This window comes from Oryctolagus cuniculus, chromosome 14, assembly GCF_964237555.1.
Source record: "Oryctolagus cuniculus chromosome 14, mOryCun1.1, whole genome shotgun sequence".
Classification (NCBI taxonomy): Eukaryota; Metazoa; Chordata; class Mammalia; order Lagomorpha; family Leporidae; genus Oryctolagus; species Oryctolagus cuniculus.
Window position 1 is genome coordinate 59,376,782 of NC_091445.1, and position 24,385 is coordinate 59,401,166.

A 24,385-nucleotide genomic window follows, 5' to 3' on the forward strand; every position below is an offset into this window, starting at 1 on the left:
CACTATCAACCACACTACAAAGTTTCTCATATTTCACTAGTTTTTCCACTAATGTCCTCTTTCTGTTCAATAATCAAAGATTTTCCATTGCATTTAGACTATATATAAAAGACATAAACTAGTAATATATTTTAATTTAATGTTTACATAACTTCTTAGTTAAATGGTTGCATATGATATATATTTGTCATTATTTTAGTCTTTTAAATGAACAACATATTCTGGAAATTATTCCAAACAGTATATAAAGCTAGTCCTTATTTTTATATTAGTTTATACTCCATTGCATAGGTTTGCTATAGCTTAATCAAACTAACTATATATAAAATTTTTTATTCAATAATAGGTTCAATAACTCTAGAGAACTTTTCTTTTTAACATAAACATTGTAAATCACTAAGAGGAAATCATGTCTATAGCCTATTGAAGAAAAACCTTAACTATTATTAAATTATTAAACCTTATAATAAATAAAAGTTGATATCCCAGACACCACTACTGAAAGAGTATTAGCAATATCTATAAGATGTTACTACTGCTTCCTTTACTGCATATAAATCCATTTTTAGAATAATGGTTCTAAATACATAAAAATAAAATATACAGTATTGAAAATGAAACCAATTATAATTAATACACTCATAAGATTATCAAATTGTGATATAGTAATATAAGGGGACTCAAAAAGTTTGTGAAAACATGTAATTAAAAGAAAATGCACATTTTCCATGAACTTTTTGAAGTCCTCTTTCATATATGCATCTTGATAAATTCAGTAAATTATAAGATTTAGCTGAAGTCCATTAACTACCAAAACTTCAAAATAGTCATTAAGATAATCATGTCTGAGGATTTCTACACCTACAAGGTTACATGAAATTATCCATGGCTTCTATTGATGATAAAAAGACTGGTGGTGTTCATTGCTATGGTTTCTAACCTACATTTATAATGTAAGGAAATGCTAAATTTCAGCTAAATGTTAATGAAAATACAGATGTAATATTTCCCCATCCAAGTTTATAGACTCACTTGAATTCTACTTGGGAACCCCAAATTAGAAACCTCTTGCTTACTGTCAGAAAAGAACACTGAAAAAATAGTACTATGTAGGTATTTTGCTAATTGGGAGAATACATTGCTTCTCTGCATTTCCTCCTCTCCCGCCGAAGTACCAGTCTCAATTTGCTGAGTTAAAGCTGCAGCCATTCTGTTCTGACTTGGAGTAGTGGGCAGCTCACACTGGTGATGGTTTGGTTCACAGGGTGCAAAGTGGACACCATGCACCCTGTGACTCAGAGAGTTCCGGCCATAGGTCATGGAGCTGAGAAGGACACAGGTTTAACTGCATTCCTGTGCACCAGTGAGGCCAAACTGCAAAAACTTAGAATTCTCTGAGCCCTGGGAACAGATATTGGGCATGACTTAGGTGTCACACCACAATGTGGGTTGGTGTTGTGGGGAGCAACTCGGACTAGAACTGTGGGGAGCAACTCGGACTAGACTAAGTTACTGGAATTAAGACTTATTCTATGCATCTGCTCTCCCACAATATGGTGCTGGGAGAGGAGTAAACAACTTCTACACAGCTGCCTCTCACCAACTTGACAAGCTGCAGGAGCTGCTCCTGATTGGAGGAGAGCAGCGTACTCGGCGTGTGGGTAGCAGAGTTGGGATTGGTGAAAGAGGACTATAAAGGAGGAGATAACATGCACCAGGAACATCTAAAGGGAACATCCGGATAACATCTGAGCAGCCCCCGAGAGAGCCGGCCGGTGGTGTGCCGCTCCCCCGCGGAAGTGGGGAAAGTGGCAGGGGGAGCCGTCCTTCCACGGAGGTGGAAGGATCAGCAGCCAACCCGGGAAGAACCAGCAGCAAACCCGGGAAGGGCCGAGCAGACGAAAGAACAGCGCAGGGTCCTGTGTCGTTCCTCCATGAAGAGGGGGAGCGACAGGTGTTATGTATGGTGTGAGTGCCTGGGTGGGTGGTGCAAGCACTGTGAGGTCACTCTAGGCAGTGAATCGGCTAGTTTTCCTTGGCACAGAGAAGTGCTGTGATTATCAACACACTATCCATCTCCAACATCCCCTCCTCATTCAGAATGTAGCCAGAGGTGCTACCCCATGCCAAATTTGAGTATAACTCTGGACTCTTACACAACCCACAAGGGTGACCATAACTCATTAGCCCCACCAGCACTCACTACTTGAACTCCAGTGCAAGTCTCAGGTACTCCACTGACCCAGAGAGGCACATTCCCAAGAATAAAGCATTCAAGAAAAATAATGCATTCTCCAGAAAATACAAGTGATCCCCCAGATGTGTAGAAACCAATGAAGAAATGCAAGAAACATGAGCAAGGAAGGCATTGTGACTCCTCAAAGGGTATGCAATGATACATTAATATTGGGCTGTGACATAGGGGAGATCAACAAAAGATCTAAAAAGAAATTAAAAAGAATGATTGTAAGGTTTCTCAAGAACACAGAGAAACAGTTACATGAAATAAGGAAATCTGTACATGACAGGGATGAGAAATCCTGCAAAGAGATAAAGATACTGAAGACAAACTAGAAAGCATACTAGAAATTAATTGCTCAACAAGTCAAATTTTAAAAATACAGTGGAAAGCGATAACAACAGAGTTGGTGAAGCAGAAGAAAGAACATCTGATCTTTAAGACAAATCTTTTGAAATATCTGTCAGACAAAGGAAGGAGAAGGAGGAGGAGGAGAAGGAGACAGGAGAAGCAGAATTCAAAAACAGTGTTTGGGACCTATGAGATACCATCGACTGACCAAATACACAAGTCTTAGGTGTTCCTGAAGGTATGGAGAAAAAGAAAGACTTAGAACTATTCAGTAAAATAAAAGCAGAAAATTTACTCAAATTGGAGAAAGACATGGATATCCAAATATAGGAAACACATAAAACCTCAGCTTGGCATGACCAGAAAAGATCTTCACAAGAAAACATTATAGTCAAATTTTTTAAAAGTAAAACCTAAAAGGAATATCCTAAAATATGCAAGAGAGAAATGCTAGGTCACCTTTAAAGGATCTCCCATCAGATTAACAGCACATTTCTCAACAGAAACCATACAAACCAAAAGAGAATGTAGAGAAATACTGTACATACTAAAAGAAAACAAAAACTACTGACCCAGAATATTTTACCTAGAAAAAGCCTCATTCATAAATTAAGGTAAAATAAAGAGCTAAAGAATTTGTCATCATCGAGACTTACAAATGATATTTAAGGGTGTGCTACACACAGAAATAGAGACATTCAGCATCATGAAAGAATATCAAAACAGAAAACCTAGTAATAGAACAAGGGAAATCCAAAGCAAACAGTAGGAATATTCATGGAAAAATTGCAGGGCCAAGTTATTACTTATTAATAACATTGAATATAAAGGGGTTAAAATCTCCAACTAAAAGATACAAACTGACTGAATACATAAAAAATCATTTACATGTTGCCAGAAAGAAACACACTTCAGCAATAAATATACACACAGACTGAAAGTGAAAGGGATGGAAAAAGGTATTCCATGCAAATAGAAAAAAAAAATTAGCAGGAGCGGCTATTCTCATAACAGACAAAAAAACCATAAGACAAAAACTTAGAAGAGACAAAGAGAGGCTGGTACTGTGGTGTAGTGGGTAAAGCTGCCGCCTGCAGTGCCGGCATCCCATATGGTGCCAGTTTGGGTCCCAGCTACTCCACTTCTGACCCAGCTCTCTGAAAATGGCCTTGGAAAGCAGTAGAAGATGGCCCAAGTACCTGGGCCCCTGCACCCACATGGGAGACCTAGAGAAGCTCCTGGCTCCTGAATTCAGATCGGCACATTTCTGGCCATTGTGGCCATCTGGGGAGTAAACCAGTGGATGGAAGACATCTCTGTCTATAGCTCTCACTCTGTCTCTGTCTCTCTGTAACTCTGCCTTTCAAATAAATAAATGAATCTTTAAAAAAGAGAGAGAGACAAAGAAAGTCATTCTGTAGTGATTAAGGGATAAATTCAACAGGAAGATGTGACTTCAGTAAATATATATGCACCCAATGCCAGAGCACCCAATTTTATAAAATAAATGTTAACGGATATAAAGGGAGACATAAACTCCAATACAATAATAATTGGAGTCTTCAATTTCCCACTTTCATCATTGAACAGACCAAACAAAATATCAATAAAGAAACAACAGAATTAATCTACCTTATAGACCAAATGGACTAAATAGGTATCTACAGAATATTTCATCCCATAGTTGTACAATACACATTCTTTTTTCAGTGCATGGAACATTTTATAGGATAAACAATATGCTAGGACATAAAACAAGTTTCAACAAATTTTTTAAAATTAAATTTTATCATATATCTTCTGAGAAAAATGGAATTAAGCTGGAAATTAACAACAAAAGAAACCTATAAAATGTATAAACACATGGAGACTGAACAATATCCTCCTGAATGAACAGTGTGTCATAGAAATCAAAAATGAAATACAAATTCCCTGAAGCACACAAAAATGAAAACACAACACATCAAAACCTATGGAGCCAGCGCTGCGGCTCGCTAGGCTAATCCTCCACCTTGCGGCGCCGGCACACCAGGTTCTAGTCCCGGTTGGGGAGCTGGATTCTGTCCCGGTTGCCCCTCTTCCAGGCCAGCTCTCTGCTGTGGCACGGGAGTGCAGTGGAGGATGGCCCACGCCCTTGGGCCCTGCACCCCATGGGAGACCAGGAGAAGCACCTGGCTCCTGGCTTCAGATTAGCACGGTGCACTGGCCGCGGCAGCCATTGGAGGGAAAACCAACGGCAAAAGGAAGACCTTTCTCTCTGTCTCTCTCTCTCACTGTCCACTCTGCCTGTCCAAAAAAAAAAAAAAAAAAAAAAAAACCTATGGAATACAGCAAAAGCCGTGATAAGAGGAAAGTTTGTAGTCATAAGTGCTTATATAAAAAATTGGAAAGAAAATGATCTAACAATACATTTCATGGACCTAGAAAAATAAGAATAAAACAAACCTCAAATTAATAGAAAGAAGTAAATAATCGACATTAGAGAAAAATAAACAAAATATAAATCAAAGAATAATACAAGAGATCAGTGAAATGAAGAGCTGTTTTTTAAAAAAAATAGCATCATTAATAAACCATTAGCCCAACTAACAAAAAAGGGAGAATACCCAAATTAACAAAGTCAGAGATGAAGCAAGAGATGTAAGAACTGATATTACAGAAATACAAAGAATAGCTAGTTATTTGTAATTCTTAATGTAATAATTCTTCTTAAGTTATTCAAAACAATTAAAGGGAGGGAACCCTTCTAAAAATCATTCTATGAGGCCAGCATTTCCTAATTCCAAAACCAGAGAAAGATACAACAAAAAAGAGAACTATAGACCACTATCATTGATGAACATATATTCAAAAATCCTCAACAAAATACTAGAGAATAGAATCCAACAACATATCAAAAAGATCACCCACCTGGACTAAGTAGGATTTATTCCAGGGATGCAGAGATGGTTCGACATATGCAAATTGATAATGTGACACATATCAACAAAATGAAGGATAAAAAACGTATGAATATCTGAGTAGAAAGTATCTGATAAAACACAATATCATGTCACATGATAAAAATCTTAAAAAAAAAAAAAGCCAAGTATAGCAGGAACATACCTCAAATTAATGCAATAGATGACAAACCCACAACCAGCATCATACTGAATGGGAAAAAGTTGGAAGAAATTCCACTAAGCTCAAGAACCAGAAAAGGATGTCCAATCTCACCATTACTATTCAATATAATTCTGGAAGTGATAGCCAGAGCCATTAGATAAGAAAAAGGAAAGAAAAAGTATAACTTGGAAAGGAGGAAGTCAAATTATCCCTGTTTGTAGATGACATGGTCCTTTACACAGAGGAACCAAAAGACTCCACTAAGACTGTTGGAACTCATAAGAGAATTCAACAAAGTTGGCGGATACAAGATCAACACATAAAATCATACCATTCTTTTAACCCAACAATGCTCTAGCTGAGAAAGAACTTGTAAAATCCTTCCCATCCACAATAGCTCCAAAAAATAAAATACCTTGGAATAAATTTAACCAAGGAAATGAAAGATCACTACCATGAAAATTACACAACATTCATGAAAGAAGCAGAAGATACAACTAAGGAAACATTTTTCCTGTCATGAGTTGTAAGAATTAACATTATCAAACTGTCCAAAAATACATAAATGGGATTATATCAAACAAAGAATCTTCGTCACAGCAAAGGAAACAATCAACAAAGTGAAGAAATGGGAAAATACTTATAAAATATGCATCTGATAAAGTATTAATATCCAGAGTACAGAAGGAACAACAAGCTCAACTACAGCACAACACATAACCCAGTTAAGAAATGGCCAAAGGATTGAAAAGGCATTTTTATATGGATGAAATACAGTCGGCCAACAGACACAGGAAAAAGTGCTCAGGATCACTAGCTATTGGAAAATGCCGAAAAATACCACTATTGAGGTATCAGCTCACCTGTTAGAATTTCTATCATCTAAATATCAAAATACAGTAAATGTTGGTGAGGATGTGGAGAAAAAACTGGATCTCTGCATGGAAAAGTATGAAGCAAGACTTCTACCTTAGACCTTACACGAAAATCCATTCAAAATGAACTTTGGCCATTTATGATCCAATGCCATCAAACTATTAGAGAACATTGGGGAAACTCTTCAAGACATTGGAATACGCAAAGACTTCTTGGAAAAGACCCCTGAAGCACAGGAAATCAAAGCCAAAATTGACAAATGGGATTGCATCAAGTTGAGAAGTTTCTGCACTGTGAAACACTCAGCAAAATAAAGAGGCAACATACAGAATGGGAGAAATTATTTGCAACTGATAAAGGATTAATATCCAGAATCTATAAAGAGCTCAAGAAACTCAACAACAGCAAAATAAATAATCCAGTTAAGAATTGGGCAAGGGGGCGGTGCTGTGGTGTAGTGGGTAAAGCCACCACCTGCAGTGCTGGCATCCCATATGGGTGCCAGTTTGTGTCCCGGCTGCTCCACTTCTGACCCAGCTCTCTGAAAATGGCCTTGGAAAGCAGTAGAAGATGGCCCAAGTCTTTGAGCTCCTACATTTGTGTGGGAGACCTGGAGGAAGTTCCTGGCTCCTGGCTTCAAATCAGCAAATCTCTCGCTGTTGCAGCCACCTGGGGAGTGAACCAGCAGATGGAAGACCTCTCTCTTTCTCTCTCTCTGCTTCTGCCTCTCTGTAACTCTGCCTTTCAAATAAATAAATAAATCTTTAAAAAAAAAAAAAAGAATTGGGCAAAGGACTTAAACAGGCATTTCTCAAAAGAGGAAATCCAAATGGCAAACAGACACATGAAAAAATGCCCAGGATCACTAGCCATCAGGGAAATGCAAATCAAAACCACAGTGAGTTTTCACCTCACTTCGGTAGAATGGCTTTCATACAGAAATCAACAAACAACAAATGCTGGCAAGGATGTGGGGGAAAAGTACCCTAATCCACTGTGGGAATATAAACTGGTGCAGCCACGGTGGAAGACTGTATGGAGACACCTCAGAAATCTGAATATAGACCTACCATATGACCTAGCCATCCCACTGCTGGGAATTTACCCAAAGGAAATGAAATCAGTATTGTCGCTCCCCCTCTTCGTGGAGGAACGACACAGGACCCTGCGCTATTCTTTTGTCTGCTCGGCCCTCTCCGGGTTTGCTGCTGGTTCTTCCTGGGTTGGCTACCGTCCCTTCCACCTCCGTGGAAGGGCGGTTCCCCCTGCCACATTCTCCACTTCCGCGGGGGAGCGGCACACCGGGGAGCGGCACACCGCCGGCCGGCTCTCTCGGGGGCTGCACAGGTGTTCCTTCAGATAGATGTTCCCTTTAGATGTTCCTGGTGCATGCCGTCTCTCTCCTCCTTTATAGTCCTCTTTCACCAATCCCAACTCTGCTATCCACATGCCAAGCACGCTGCTCTCCTCCAATCAGGAGCAGGTCCTGCTGCTTATTGGTTGAACTGGAGGCAGCTGTGTAGAAGCTGTTTCTTCCTCTCCCAGCGCCATATTGTGGGAGAGCAGATGCATAGAATAAGTCTTAATTCCAGTAACTTAGTCTAGTCCGAGTTGCTCCCCACAAGTATATGAAAGTTATTTGTACCCCTATGTTCATTGTAGCTCAACTCACAATAGTTAAGATATGGAATCAACCCAGATGTCTGCCAACTGAAGAATGGATAAAGAAATTACGGGATATGTACATAATGGACTACTACACACTGGTAAAAAATGAAATTCTGTCATTCACAACAAAAAGGATGCAACTGGGAAACATTATACTTAGTGAAATAAGCCACTCCCAAAAGGACAAAAACCATAGGTTTTCCCTGATCTGTGGTAACTATAGAATACCTAAAAGGTAATCTGTAGACATGAAACTGATGCTTTGAGGTGTGAAATAAGCCACTCCCAAAAGGACAAATACCATAGGTTCTCCCTGATCTGTGGTAACTAATAGAATACCTAAAAGGTAATCTGTAGATATAAAATTGATACTTCGAGATGCGATGACTTTGAAGAGCTCTTGTCTCAACTATTGAGGAACAGTTTTTTTTCTTCATACTATTTGTTGAACTCTCTACTTAGTGTAGGGTTAATCTTATGTATATAAAGTTAATTAAAACAGAACTTAGTAAAAAATAAGAATGGGAATAGGAGAGGGTGGAGGATAGGGTGGGAGTACAGGTGGGAGGGAGGATAGGGATGGAAGAATCACTATGTTCCTAAATCTGTATAAATGAAATGTATCAAGTTTGTATACCATAAATAAAAGGTTTCTAGGCAAAACAAATACCGTTACTATTTGGGGGAATGTAAACTGGCACAACCATTATAGAAAACAATATGGAGATTCCTCAGAAAACTAAGAATAAATCTCAGTATAAACCAGGTATCCACTCCTGGGAATAATTTCAAAGGAAATAAAAGCAGCATATGAAAGAGTTACTTGCACTTCCATGTTTTTTCCAGCAGCTCAATTCATAATAGCTAAAATGTGGAATAAACATGGATGTCTATCAGTTGATGACAGGATAAAGAAAATGTGGTATATATACATGCTGGAGAATTAGTCATAAAAAAGGATGAAATTCTGATACTTGCAACAAACGGATGCAACTGTAAATCATTATGCTAAGTGAAATAACCCATCCAACAATGAAAATATTGGTGCTGGTGCCACAGTGTAGTAGGTTAAGCCTCCATGTGTGGCACTGACATTAAATATGAGCACCAATCTGAGTCCTGGCTTCCCCGCTTCCAATCTCGGTCTCTTCTAATGGGAAAGCAGAGGAAGATGGCCCAAGTGCTTGGTCCCCTGCACCCATGTGGGAGACCTGGTGGAAACTCCTAGCTTTAGAATAGCCCTGCCATGGCCGTTGCAGCCATTTGGGGAGTGAAGCAGCAGTTGGAAGACCTCTCTCTGTGTCTCCCCCTCTCTCTGTAACTCTGCCTCTCAAACAAATAAAATAAATCTTAAAAAAGGAAAATATCATATTTTCTTATTTGTGGTAGTTAATATATAGATATAGATATGCTACTATAGTTTTACTGATGTATGATTATTTTAAAGTTTATTGTATATGAGTGAAATGGACATCTTTTCATTTGATTTGTTTGTAGTTCTTGCCTGTATTTTTGCTGAACTATGGTCTTTTTTACTTTTTACTTGTTGAATTCTTTATTAAGTGGTACATTAACCCTTTGACTACGATATAAATTAAAAATACACTATCTCAAAAATTCAAAAAGAAGGAAAGAAAGAAAGATAGAGAGAAAGGTGGGAGGGAGGAATGGAGGGAGGAAGGGAAGTATCATAATAATCCTAGAATTGCATCTATTTTCTTTGTATTAGTATCACATTAACAGGAGAATTGATAGGAGAAAAAAAGAAGCTTTATTGAACAAATTCTATTTTTTGTGGATTTGGTCTTTCTCTGTGTAAAATAACACGAATATAATAAATATGTTATATATAAAATCATGTAAATATATAATTTTTATAAAATGTAATCCTAATAAAGCCCAATGAGTCTAACAGGGGTTTAGTAACTTTCCTATGATCACATAGCTAGTATCGCTGGCAGGGTCAGATATCAAGATTTATATGATTTCCACTATATCATGACACTTAATATAGTTATATTATAGGGATGTTTGCATTTTAAAAGAGAAAGCCTACATAAAAGTATTGTAAAAATAAAGGAAAATTGGGAGGGGGAGATAATTGTGTCTGTGGTAAAATTCCAAGCATTAGAAATGAGTATGCAAGGATATCCATCTGACATGAGTTCTTTCTTAAAATCTTTCATATCACTTTGCTGTTCTATACATGTGTAAAAACCAGCCTCATGTACTATCATTGATTATTTTCTATGAGATTGGTTTGCCTATTGCCAACACTCTCAAAATACATTGTGTTAAAGGAATAGATACAGGATAAGGTGCCTTTTAATGCTGTCTAGAATCATTACTGCTGCTCCTCCGCAGAGGAGCCACACCAGACCAGACGCTTGTTGTTCCCCTTTTACAAGTCTTTTCTATAGTAAAGTAAGAATAAGCAAACAGCGAACTCCCAAAGCAAGAATGAGTAGAGAGAAATGAGAAAGAACGAAGCAACAAACTTCCCCGTGAACTCTCTAACGCACTCTCCAACCAACCCACACCACCATGCCATCTCTCTCCTCTTTTATAGTCCTCTTCCACCGATCCCAACTCAGCTGCCCACATGCCAAGCACGCTGCTCTCCTGCAATCAGGAGCAGGATCAGCTCCTGCAGGTTATTGGTCAAACTGGAGGCAGGTGTGTAGAAGTTGTTTACTCCTCTCCCAGCGCCATATTGTGGGAGAGCAGATGCATAGAATAAGTCTTAATTCCAGTAACTTAGTCTAGTCTGAGTTGCTCCCCATAGTTCCCCCTTTCTTTTTATTTTTTGGCGTTGATACACGCCTGTCTTCGGTGCCCCATGGCACACACTCTGCTCTGCTTGCTGGAGTTGCCCACAGGTGCTTACAAGCCCTACCAATCAGGCAAACCGAATCCGGGTCCTCTCTTTGCCATGTTGTGAGGAGGTTTTTAGGCGCTGATGCGTGCCTGTGTTAAGTTCAGCGTGATCTTCATGCTATTGACTGTCTTGTTTGTTGTGGTACTTCAGGGTTCGTTGAAAATGTCCCATATTCAAGAACAGGTCATCAAAGAAGGAGGTACCTTTCTCTGAAGGGAGGAGAGAACCTCCACTTTGACTATGACCTTGTCTAAACAAGATAAGAGTCGGAGAACTCAGAGGGCTTCCATAGCCTTGGAAACTCATGACTGGAGCATAGGGAGATTACTGATGCCATAGACAGGAGTGTCAATTGGTAAAGTCAACAAAAGGAGTCACTGTGCACTTACTCCTCATGTAGGATCTCTGTCCTTAATGTGCTGTGCATTGAGATTTAATGCTATAACGAGTACTCAAACAATATATTTCACTTTGTGTTTCTATGTGGGTGCAAACTGTTGAAATCTTTACTTAATGCATACTAAACTGATCTTCTGTAAAAAAAAAAAAAAGAAATTATCAATTCCCAACTTGACTCTCACTGGGATTAAACATGACAATAGGTCTGATCTGATTTCATCATCATTTAAAAAAATCATCTATTATTTTTCACTTTATGTTTCTGTGTGGGAGCAAACTGTTGAAATCCTTACTTAATGTATACTAAGCTGATCTTCTGTATATTAAGATAATTGAAAATGAATCTTGATGTGAATGGAAGGGGAGAGGGAGTGGGAAAGGGGAGGGTTGTGGGTGGGAGGGACGGTATGGGGGGGAAGCCATTGTAATCCATAAGTTGTACTTTGGAAATTTATATTCATTAAATAAAAGTTAAAAAAAATGTCCCATATTCCAAGGATCTCAGGGATTGGTTATTCATTGTTTCCTTCCTCAAATGGAATTTTTTTCTTCTAGCTCCTCTGCTGGTAGGTTCACCAAGCGAATTCTTCTCTCGGAGGTCCATATTGGTTGTGCCGCACCCTGCGGAAAAAAACAAACGGCGCCTCGTACTCTTCTAAGTAAGGGGAATGGGCCTTTCCATTGGTTATCCTGTAAATCCTTCCACATTACCCACTGTATTGATTCCTTATCAGCTGATTGAGCATGCATTTCTGCAGGTGTTTTGCCGTTCTTTTTCTTGTTCAAAAAATTAATTGTATAAAGAGCTAAGGCCAAAGCATCCTTATTGGATGCGGCCATTTCCCCTATTCCCCCTTTTTGTTTAATTATTAAATTTTTTAAATATAAGTGAGTGCGTTCTACCACAGCTTGCCCTTGTGGATTATAAGGAATACCGGTAATATGGGAGATTCCGAATTCTTTCAAAAATGCAGCAAAATGAGCTGATGTATACGCTGGGCCATTATCCATTTTGATCACATGAGGAACTCCCCAGGCTGCAAAAGCCTGCAAGCAGTGTTGGATTACTTGTTGTACTCCTTCTTTATTCATGGCTGTGGCAATAACTACACCTGAATATGTATCTACAGTGACATGAACACAGCTTTGTCACCCAAAAGAAGGGATATGTGTAATGTCCATCTGCCAGATATGTCCTGGTTTAAGGCCACGGGGATTGGTCCCGCAGGAATCTTTGGAACTGTGGCAACAACACACTTTTCACAGGACCTAATAATACCTTCTGCTTGCTTGCGGGGAATATTAAATTTAAAACTTAAAGTGTGGGTGTTGACATGCCATTTAGAGTGATATTCTTTAGCTTGTTCCAAAGCGGTGCATGCAAGCAAGAATCTTGAATAATGATCGGCCATCATGTTACCTCGAGTAAGTGGGCCGGGTAAATTAGAATGAGCTCTTATGTGGCCTATGTAAATAGCATGCTCTCTCTGATTTAATAACCCCTGAATTTCGCTTAAATAAGAATAGACTGAGGAGGATTTAAGAATAAGGCACTGTGTAGCAAGCATCTGAACTGCATTCACCACATATGCACTATCAGACAAAATATTCATGGGTGCGCTCTCTCTGCATAATACTGTCGCGATAATAGCTAATTCTGCATGTTGTGGAGAAGGGGATGCTGTTAAAACAAAATATCGTTGATTGCCAAGTATAGCTGCTCCTGTTCCGCCTTTAGCTCCATCCATAAATACGGTAACTGCCCCTTGAATTGGATCCCTTCGCACCTTCTGCACCCGTTTTATTGAAACCTGTGTGCAGAAGTTAACAAATGGATGGCGAGGGTAGTGATTGTCAATCTCTATTTGTAGAATGAGAACTATGTATGCCCATTGCCAGCATTCCCTTGTAAAGGCTTCTACTGCCAATTGAGCAAAGGGAACTACACATCGCTTTGGAGTCTTCCCTGCCATTTCTGTCACCTTTTTTATTGCTGTTAATATCAAATCAGCCACCGCAATGCCTTGGGTGTATAGTACACGCGGTGCATGTGAATGTGGGTATACGAACAACAAGGGTCCTCCTTGCCAAATGACTGCGAAGGGATACAGCTGTTCCATAAAAATTAATATTTCTAGGGCTTGTTGTAGATCACATCTTTCCATCTGCATTGCTTTAATTTGTTTTTCGATTTTCTGTAACGCCAAGCGGGCTTCTTTTGTCAATCTACGAGGGGAATCAAGCTGGGCATCTCCCTCTAAAATATTGAATAATGGCATCATATCTTCGGTGGTTAATTTACAATAGGGCCTCAACCAATTTAAATTGCCACATAATTTTTGGAAGTCATTAAGGGTCTGCAATCCATCTATTGCAATTTCAAATTCTAATGGATTCACCTTTTCAGAAGTTACTTTAAGCCCTAAGTACTGTACTACTTCCCCTTTTTGTATCTTCTCTGGTGCTACTTGTAACCCAACTTTTTCCAAATATAATAGCAACAGCTTATATGCTTCCATAAGGTGACTTTCACTTTCAGCCGTTATTAACAGGTCATCCATGTAATGTAAAATTTGTATTTCTGGGCATGGTTGTTGAACCGGCTCTACTGCCTGGTCAACATATAGCTGGCATATGGCAGGACTATTAGTCATTCCTTGGGGAAGCACTTTCCATCCATATCTTTTGTCAGGACCTTGATGATTAATGGAAGGTATGGTGAAAGCAAACCTCTGAGTGTCTTGTTCATGTAGAGGTATGCTAAAAAAGCAGTCCTTCAGATCAAGTACTATTAATGGCCAATGCTTTGGGATCATAGTAGGAACCGGGAGTCCGGGTTGTAATGCCCCCATGGGTTGCATCTGCTGATTAACAGCCCGTAAATCATGCAACAACCAGTATTTCCCCGATTTTTTCTTTATCACAAATATTGGCGTATTCCATGGGGAGGTTGATGGTTGCAAATGGCCTGCCTCTAATTGTTGTAACACTATATCATTTACCGCAGCCAGCTTTTCCTGGGTAAGGGGCCACTGTGGTATCCACTTTGGCTTGTTGTCCAGCCATGACAATGGCAGCGGCTGCATCTCAGTGGCCCCCACGAAAAACCTGTGTCCTGTCTTTTAAAGTAGCCTTTGGGCTGGGCTAGGTCCCTTCTGCCTTCTCCTCTGGAACCTAATCCTCTCTCCTGATATCCCTTTTTATACATAATACGCCGTCCTGGAGAACTCTCCAACTGGTCTTCATTGGTTAATGTCAGTCCCATTTGTTCCAAAATGTCTCTTCCCAATAATGTGATGGGGAGTGCACTAACATAAGGTTGCACATTTCCCTTGTTCCCTTCTTGATCCTGCCAACGAAGCACCTGAGCACTCCTTGATGGTGTCATGGCCGCACCTAGGCCTACTAAAGTATTATCTCCTGGCTGAAGGGGCCACGACTTCGGCCAATCATTTTCCAAAATTATACTTACATCTGCACCCGTATCTAGCAGGCCCTGAATCGACTTTCCTCTAATGGTTAAGGTCCATAGAGGTCGATCTACTAAAGACAGGGATAAGGCTGCAAATTTCTCCCCTTGGGGTCCATGAACATCCTGTGCTCCAGTCATAATCAGCATCTGAGCCACAGGTTCTTCTGGCTTAATTTGTACAATGCCCTTTGTGGATTGTAGCAGCACCTTTAACTTATCAAAGGGTAATTGGACAACTCCAGTAATGACCATTAGGCCTCTTAAAGCATTTGTTGCCTTTCCTATAATTATTCCAAGTCCCTTCTGCCTGGCCGAAATTGTATCTGCCATCACCTCTATGGCTTGTGCTCCCATTTGAGGTGTTAGTACCGAATACCCGGTGGCTCGTAACTCTGAGCAGTAAATATTTGGTTTCTGTATTGTTGGGACCGTGGCACCCACCGATTGTTTTGGCCCCGGGGTGCAGGGGCCCACATTCCATTTTTTGGCTGTTGCCCATATACACCTGGTCTTTTTATGGGGCCTGGCTCATTTGGCGCCCTCAGGGGATTGCCTGCGCTATGCATTTTAGAGTAACATTCACTGACCCAATGGTTCCCTCTTCTACAGCGTGGGCAAAGGCCTGGTCTTCTTGAGTTCTCCATGCTCTGCTGATCTCGGGCTGGAAATTTCGCCCTACATTCCCTCATTAAATGCCCTTCTCTACCACATCTAAAGCATTTTAGTCCCCTCATATCTTGTCTAAATTGTCGGGTCATTGCTACTGCAGCATGTGATCCAGAAGCCACATCATCCATGACATCCCTACAGATTTTCAAGAAGATAGGGATGTCCTTATGCTGCCATGGTCTAAGAGCTTCACGACATGTTTTATTGGCCTGTTCATACGCCAATCTTCTGACTAAGGGCATAGCTTCTTCCACAGTTTCAAAAATGTTTCCCGCTGCTTCCATTAACCTGTTCACGAAGTCAGTGTAAGGTTCAGTAGAGCCCTGCACTATCTTAGTCAAGCTGTGTCTTATCTCACCTTTTCTGGGTACCACCTTCCAGGCTCTTCTTGCTATCTCTCTTACTTGTAAGAGGACAGCTGTTGGTAGTCGGGCCTGATCATCGGGATTGGCAAATCGCCCTTCTCCATTTAACATTTCCTCATCCCATATTTGATTCCCTGCTCTATAGTTCTGCTTTGAATATTCTCGAGCAAATTCTCTATAAGCAGCTAACCATAAGAGGAAGTCACCCCCGCCTAACACCGCCCTTACTAAGTTCCTCCAATCCTCGGGTATCAGGCCTTGCTGTCCTATGTTATCAAGGATTGCCTGTGTAAAACTTGCATGGGGACCATACAATTGCACTGATTGTTGCAATTCTTTAAGTAATTTGTGATCAAGAGGCGTCCAACCCCTGTTTCCCTGCTGATCCTGAATTACAGGAAACACCTGGCCTGGTTCCTGGTATTGCTCCCAAGCAGGTTTTCTATAAGCAGCTCCCCTTTGCTTGCTTTCGGTTCTTGGCCTTTCTATCTCCTCCTGCATTCCTACTCCCTCCATTGCTCCTTCTTCCTCCTCCCACTCTTCTTCAATCTCATGTGGAAAAAAAGGGCTTTTCTTTACAGAAGGAAACTTTGGCAGTATCAATGGGCGATACCGGGGTGGCGATTCATCCTTTATGGTTGAATTTGCCAGCCTTGTAGGGCCAGGATATATTCTTGGCATCTCTCTCGGGGACGAGGTTCCCTCTTCAGCTTCCTCCTCCCCCCGTAAGCTTCCTGGCTCTCTAAATCCTTCTTTGATTTTCTTCTCACCTGTTCATTACAATAGCTGCTCGCCTGGCTGCCCTGCCATAATTCTTCCTGCAACTCACTCCCCTCATTAAGCAACAATTCGATCCCTTCCGTGGGGTCCTGAAGCGCCTGATCAACGAGTTGCCACAGCTTCAGCACTTCTATCGATTCCCCAGCTGCACGCAATTGCCGTCCCACCTGTCTCCACTGCTGTAGAAACCAGGGGGACGTCTCTATGACTGCTCTTAGGAATGCGTGAAATTTCCTCCCCCCTCCTTTCCCTCGCTTAGAAGAAAAGCTGCGAGGAGGTGGGGAGTAGGGAGAGAGAGAGAGAGAAACCGTATTCAGCCCATAACGGATGATCTTTAGGGAGAAATAGAGGATGGTGCCCAGCATTAGGAAGAAGACGTAGCCAGTGGGCAAGGAGTAGCCAAAGAACTCCATTGTCTGCACCGTCCGCGACATGTTGGAGTGGTGGGCGTAGTGGAAGACTGAGTCTCCCGGGCGTCCCAAGTAAATGCCTCTTTCCTAGCTTCTATTTTTCTTCCCTCGTGGCTTTTTTCCTGGATTCTAACTAGCTTCTCACCAGCACTTTTCGTCCGGCCTTTCCCTAGGCTCTTCCCTAGTCTCTCTCCGATATTTTCCCACTTCTTTCCACTTCTTCCCTCCTAGGTTTCCTAACCGAGTCACGGCACCACTTGCTGCTCCTCCGCAGAGGAGCCGCACCAGACCAGACGCTTGTTGTTCCCCTTTTACAAGTCTTTTCTATAGTAAAGTAAGAATAAGCAAACAGTGAACTCCCAAAGCAAGAATGAGTAGAGAGAAATGAGAAAGAACGAAGCAACAAACTTCCCCCGTGAACTCTCTAACGCACTCTCCAACCAACCCACACCACCATGCCATATCTCTCCTCTTTTATAGTCCTCTTCTACCGATCCCAACTCGGCTGCTCACACGCCGAGCACACTGCTCTCCTTCAATCAGGAACAGCTCCGCAGTTTATCGGTCGAACTGGAGGCAGCTGCGCAGAAGCTGTTTACTCCTCTCCCAGCGCCATATTGTGGGAGAGCAGATGCATAGAATAAGTCTTAATTCGAGTAACTTAGTCTAGTCTGAGTTGCTCCCCACACATTACCATTCTTTCATCTTATTTATGTATTTTAAAGTCGTGTGTATATATGTATTTGAAAGGTAGACACACACACACACACACACACACACACAGAAAGAATTCTCCATCCTCTGGTTTGCTCCCTAAATACCCACAATTGTCAGGGCGGGGCTGGGAGCCACGAACTCCATCTGGTTCTCCCACATGATGGCAGATCAAGTACTTGTGCCATCATCTGCTGCCTCGTAAGTGCATTAGCAGAAAGCTCTATCAAAAGTGGAGGCAGGGGGCTGGTACTATGGTGTAGTGGGTAAAGCTGCCGCCTGCAGTGCTGGCATCCCATATGGACACTGCTTCAATTCCCAGCTGCTCCACTTCCAATCAAGCTTCCTGCCATGGCCTGCATCCATGTGGGAGACCCAGAAGAAGCTCCTCAGATTGGCACAGCTACAGCCTTTGTGGCCATTTGGGGAGTGAACCAACAGATGGAAGATTATCTCTCTCTCTCTCTCTCTCTCTCTCTCTGACTCTGCCTCTTTGTAACTCTGTCTTTAAAATAATAAATAAATCTTTAAAAAAAAAAAAAAAGGCGGCTCTGCACTGTCCCTCCGATGGCGTCCGCCTACGGCACCTTGGTGAAGCACGAGCAGATCCTGGTCCTCGACCCACCCACAGACCTCAAATTCAAAGGCCCCTTCACAGATGTAGTCACTACAAATCTTAAATTGCAAAATCCATCGGATAGAAAAGTATGTTTCAAGATGAAGACTACAGCACCTCTCTGGTACTGTGTGAGGCCCAACAGTGGAATTATTGACCAAGGATCGACTGTGACTGTTTGACTGTTTCAGTAATGCTACAGCCCTTTGACTATGATCCAAATGAAAAGAGTAAACACAAGTTTATCGTACAGACCATTTTTGCTCCATCGAACACTTCAGATATGGAAGCTGTGTGGAAAGAGGCAAAACCTGATGAATTAATGGATTCTAAATTGAGATGTGTATTCAAAACGCCCAATGAAAATGATAAATTGAATGACATGGAAGCCAGCAAAGCTGCTCCACTGAATGCATCGAAACAAGATGGACCCATGCCAAAACTGCACAGTGTTTCCCTCAATGATACTCAAACAAGGAAACACATGGAAGAGTGGAAAAGACTTCAGGGAGAAATGATGAAGCTTTCAGAAGAAAATCAACACCTGAGAGATGAAGGATTAAGGCTCAGAAAGGTAGCACATTCGGATAAACCTGGCTCCACCTCAACTGCATCCTTCAGAGATAATGTCACCAGTCCTTTCCCTTCACTTCTTGTTGTAATTGCAGCCATTTTCATTAGATTCTTTCCAGGAAAATTCATCTTGTAGAGTGAAGCATGCTGAGTGCTATTTCTTTTTTTTCCTCTTTTTTAAAAACTTTTATTTAATGAATATAAATTTCCAAAGTATAGCTTATGGATTACAATGGCTCCCCCCCATAACTTCCCTCCCACCTGCAACCCTCCCCTTTCCCGCTCCCTCTCCCCTTCCATTCACATCAAGATTCATTTTCAATTCTCTTTATATACAGAAGATCAGTTTAGCATATATTAAGTAAAGATTTCAACAGTTTGCACCCACATAGAAACACAAAGTGAACAATACTGTTTGAGTACTAGTTATAGCATTAAATCACAATGTACAGCACACTAAGGACAGAGATCCTACATGAGGAGTAAGTGCATAGTGACTTTTTCCTCTTGACCAGAAAAGATTTGTTTACCTACCATTTCATTAGTAGTATGGTCCGCAGTGACCATTTTTTTGAGTGTACAGCGTCATAATAGGCTTTGCCTTTAATGATCTCTTATGGTTAGAAAACATAATAAAAACAAACTGTTCAGCTACTGAACAAATTGTATATTATCAGGTCAACACTAGCAGATGTCAGTTGCACATTCAGTCCTTTATAGAATTCATAAATAAAGAATTGTTCTTTCTTTGTGGTTTTAATAAGAGTTCAAGAATTGTTCAGAGTCTTGTAAATGTTATTTTAATAATCCCTTTAAATTTTATCTGTTGCTGTTACCTCTTGAAATATGGTTTATTTAGATTGCTAATCCCACTCATTCAGGAAATGCCAAGAGGTGTTCTGTGGGGGAATGTAAATTTTCTCCTTTACCTTTGCTAATATCATGGCAGAATTTTTCTTATCCCTTGTGAGGCAGTTGTTGACTGAGTTTTTCATCCTTACAATCCTGTCCCATGGTATTTAACATTAAAAAAAAAAAAAAACTGCTAACAGAAAAAAAAAAGAAGAAGTGGAGGCAGGTCTCAAACTCAGCCACCCCAATATGGGATATAGGAGTCCCAAGTAAGGGTTAACTTGCAGTGCCACATCTGCCCCAAGTGGCATTTATTAACTAGGCTATTTCTTAACACTGTGTTGGAGTAAGTTTCTATATCTAAAACTCAGAGATCCCAAATGTTGAAACTTTAAAACCTAGCATTATAAAATACAGGGCTGTATACACAGTTAGTATAGAAATGTGCTATGTGATTAATCCCATGCACAGCTCCTGGATATAGTTAATTTATCATACAGCCTGCCTTACAGGCACAAGTACATCCCTATTTACAGTTCATGTTCCAGAAGCGAATTCCTGACATGGACCTCTCACCTAAGCAACCAAGCTGGTGCTGTATTGGCTGATGGTAGCATCACCTTTATCAAGAAAGGCATGCAAGGTCCCTTTTAGAACCAGTTTGCTAAATTAGTGTTGCTAATTACTGGATTATATGCACCAAAAAAATTACTAATTTTGTGAAACCTCATAGCTTTCATTTTTTTGTTGTTTACAACATTATTTTGGCAGCCAAAATGTTTACACAATAGGTATTTTGCAGATTGCTTCATTTCATATTTGAAATTTTTATGTCCATGGGGTGCTTAGCATAGCAAAATCTTTTTGTCTCAGGCAGATTATATTTCTAGATTGAACTGTAGCTTGATGACTTCAGTCTTTGCTTGTAGTAAGGGGAATACTCTAGAGAAAATGTCCATTGGCTGAGTCCTGATCATTGGCTGAGTTAAAATAAGCAATCCTTAGGACTATCTAAAGTCATTACAGAAGGTCTCCCTGCCAACAGTTTCACACTCTTTTCTTAGGTTGCTGTTCAGACCTTGAGTTGGTTCCAGGACACATGGCCCTAAAACAACAATAGCATATCCTGCCCCTCTACCTCATCAGCATTTCATTTCTCTGTTGCCCATAGTAGGTTATTTATAGAGATGGTCACATCAGATATGTCTTTTCACAATGTGACTTTGCCCTTCTTCCCACTAAGAAATATGAGCCTGTTTCTCTTCTACTTGAATTTCAGCTTGTCATGGTGCTAGAGGTGGCACAAAGACTAGGCCTTAAGAGGCCTTACATTTTTCTCTCTCTTGGAACCCTGGGAGCATCATGCTGTGAAGAAACCCCATCTCACCAAGTGGAAAATGAGAGGTCATATAGGAGAAAACCAAGGTGCCCAGCAGATGGCCAGCATCAATTGCCAGAACTATCAGAGAGGATACATTGAGCTCCCAGCCCCAGCCAAGTCATCAGAGGAAGGAAATCATGTGATGATAGGCAGGGTCAGCAAAAGAACCATCTTAACTTGCCAATCCAGAGAATAATGAAAGATAAATCATTACTATTTTAAATGGGTATGTGGTAGGGTGATTTGTTATATAGCAACAGATAACAGAAAAATCCTCTTCAGTAGTCTTAAAAAATTTGTAGTAATGAAATGGATATTTTGTGATATGATTATCATTTTTAGCATAGACTGGGAACCCAAATCAACTTCCACTCCTCTGTGGTAGTCACAGGGTGATATTCCTTTTTCCATTGTAAACAGAAAGTCATCTCAAACACAGATTTAAGTAAGATCTAGAGTTTCATAACACGGCAACATAACCAGACTTCAACTGATAATTACTCATCATACCAAGAACCAGGAAGATCTAAAACTGAATGGAAAGAAAAGATAGTTATTAATTACCTATAAAAATATGACAGATATTACAATTATCTCACAAGCAGCATGACAAAAATATTTAAAGGAGCAATTTTAAGTACACTTGAAACAAAATAAAAAGTCTCTGACAAAATACAAATTCACAACAAAGAACCAGAAGATATAAGTAAGGACCAAATGGAAATTTTAGAACTAAAAAACACAATAGCTGAAATTAACTCAGTGAATGGGCTCAACATCATATCTATGACACAACAAATAATTTAGTGATTCAGAAGACAATAGAAATTATGCCATCTGAACAGTGAGCAAAACATCAACATAGTCTGAAGTAACAGAGGAACTATTAATAAAGACCAATTTTTCTTAAGCTTATGAAAGTGCAGCTGGAAAGTCCAAATTTATATTTATAATTGCACTTCTCTTTTTCTCACACTAAAACTCCTGCTCAGAGAGCTTCCCATTCCTCCTCTCTTACTTCAAGACCCACACCCATTCTGAACCACATTTTAGAGATGCCTCTCTCCAGCAAACATCTTTCTGCCACCTCTAATTTCTCCACATAGCATTTTTAAAGGATTTATTTATTTATTTGAGAGGCAGAGTTACAGAAAGAGAGAGGGAGAGACAGAGAGAGGTCTTCCATTTACTGGTTCACTCTCCAAATGGCTGCAATCTGGGCCAGTCCAAGCCAGGAGCTTCTTCTATGTTTCCCACACAGGTGCAGGGGCCCAAGGACTTGGGCCATTTCCTGAAGCTTTCCTAGATGCATTAACAAGGAGCTAGATTAGAAGTGGAGCAGCCAGGACCTGAACTGGCTTCCATTTAAAATGTCAGTGCTGCGGGTGGTAGCTTAACCCACTACACTACAGTGCCAGGCCCGACCCATGGTTTTTAACCAGAGATATCATCAAACTCTTTTGGGGCTATCTTTGAAAATACTCTTGTATTTAACTAGTAAGATACCAATTAAGGCAAACAGTATTATTGAATTCATAGTTGATTTTTGTCACTATTTATTTTCACAATCAAACTACACAACAACTATTATAATGTAAAATTTCTTTAATTCATTTTCTTGATTTTAAAGGTTTCAAACAAAGTGTGAAACACCATCTATATAATATCAAATTTACTAGCATGTCATTTCCTAAAGCTACTCTCTCCCTTCATGTCAGAGTTCTGAGCAAAGTGATTTATAGTCCAGAAAGAAAACTTGTAGGCAGGGACTAAAAGGGAAAAATTTAAACTGCTGAATATTTAATTTCTAAAGATTTATTTATTTATTTGAAAGTCAAAGTTACAGAGCCGGCGCCGTGGCTCAATAGGCTAATCCTCCACCTTGCGGCGCCGGCACACCGGGTTCGAGTCCCGGTTGGGGCGCCGGATTCTGTCCCGGTTGCCCCTCTTCCAGGCCAGCTCTCTGCTATGGCCAGGGAGTGCAGTGGAGGATGGCCCAGGTGCTTGGGCCCTGCACCCCATGGGAGACCAGGAAAAGCACCTGGCTCCTGGCTCCTGCCAGGATCAGCGCGGTGCGCCGGCTGCAGCGGCGGCCATTAGAGGGTGAACCAACGGCAAAAAGGAAGACCTTTCTCTCTCTGTCTCTCTCTCTCACTGTCCACTCTGCCTGTCAAAAAAAAAAAAAAAAAAAAAAAAAAAAAAAAAAAAAAAGTTACACAGAGAGAGAAGGGGACACAGAGAGAGATACAGGCCTTCCATCTGCTGATTCACTCCCCAGCTGGCCACAACAGCTAGAGCTACACCAATCAAAGCCAGGGTCCAGGAGCTTCTTCCAGATCTCCCACGCAGGTGCAGCAGTCCAAGGACTCAGACCATCTTCCACTGCCTTCCCAGGCTATAGCAGAGAGATAGATTGGCAATGGAGTAGCCATACCCGGCTGCTATGCCACAGCGCCGGCCCCTTCAACTTTAATTTTTGAAAGGAATAGATCTGAAAAATGGAGTAAAAAACTATGACTACTGAATATTGTCCTATGTCTTTTAAGCAGATTTCTAAAATCTTAGTAACTCCTTGGAATTCACAGTTCAGTAGCCAGCACTTGAGGAAAGAAAAGTCAGAGAAGTTAGCAATAGATCAAAGCATCGCTACTTCCAAAACAGGCAACCAAGAGGGGGACAAAGCTGAGTGGACAGCTCTTTTATGTCTAAATTGACAAAGGTAGAACTGGGGAGGAAGGAGACCATTGTTATGCTCCTCTAGCACCAAGCGAACTGAAGAAAATCACCATAAGTAACCAAAACATTCATTGCAAAGAAGAAAAACTCACTTGTTTTGACAGACAAATAATGCTAAGAAGGAACTGGGTTCTTATGACCTTATTTTAAAAAACTCCAAAAATCTATTGTGTTCAGTCTGGTTCTCCTTAATTTGCACATGACTTTTCAGTACAATAATATAAGGCAGGCAAACAATTACTTATACCTATTTTTAATGCATGAAGAAATTTAATTTCAGGTAATTTGATCACACACAATC

The 24,385-nt window shown here is 40.6% G+C and overlaps 1 protein-coding gene and 1 pseudogene across 1 annotated transcript in view; both read left to right on the forward strand.

Annotated features, from left to right (window-relative positions):
• The window catches only part of LOC138845174 (large ribosomal subunit protein uL23-like), a 1,058,548-nt gene that overhangs the window by 592,464 nt on the left and 441,699 nt on the right, over window positions 1–24,385 (forward strand). The window lies entirely within an intron of this gene.
• Window positions 18,491–19,279, forward strand: LOC100355378 (vesicle-associated membrane protein-associated protein A pseudogene; annotated as a pseudogene).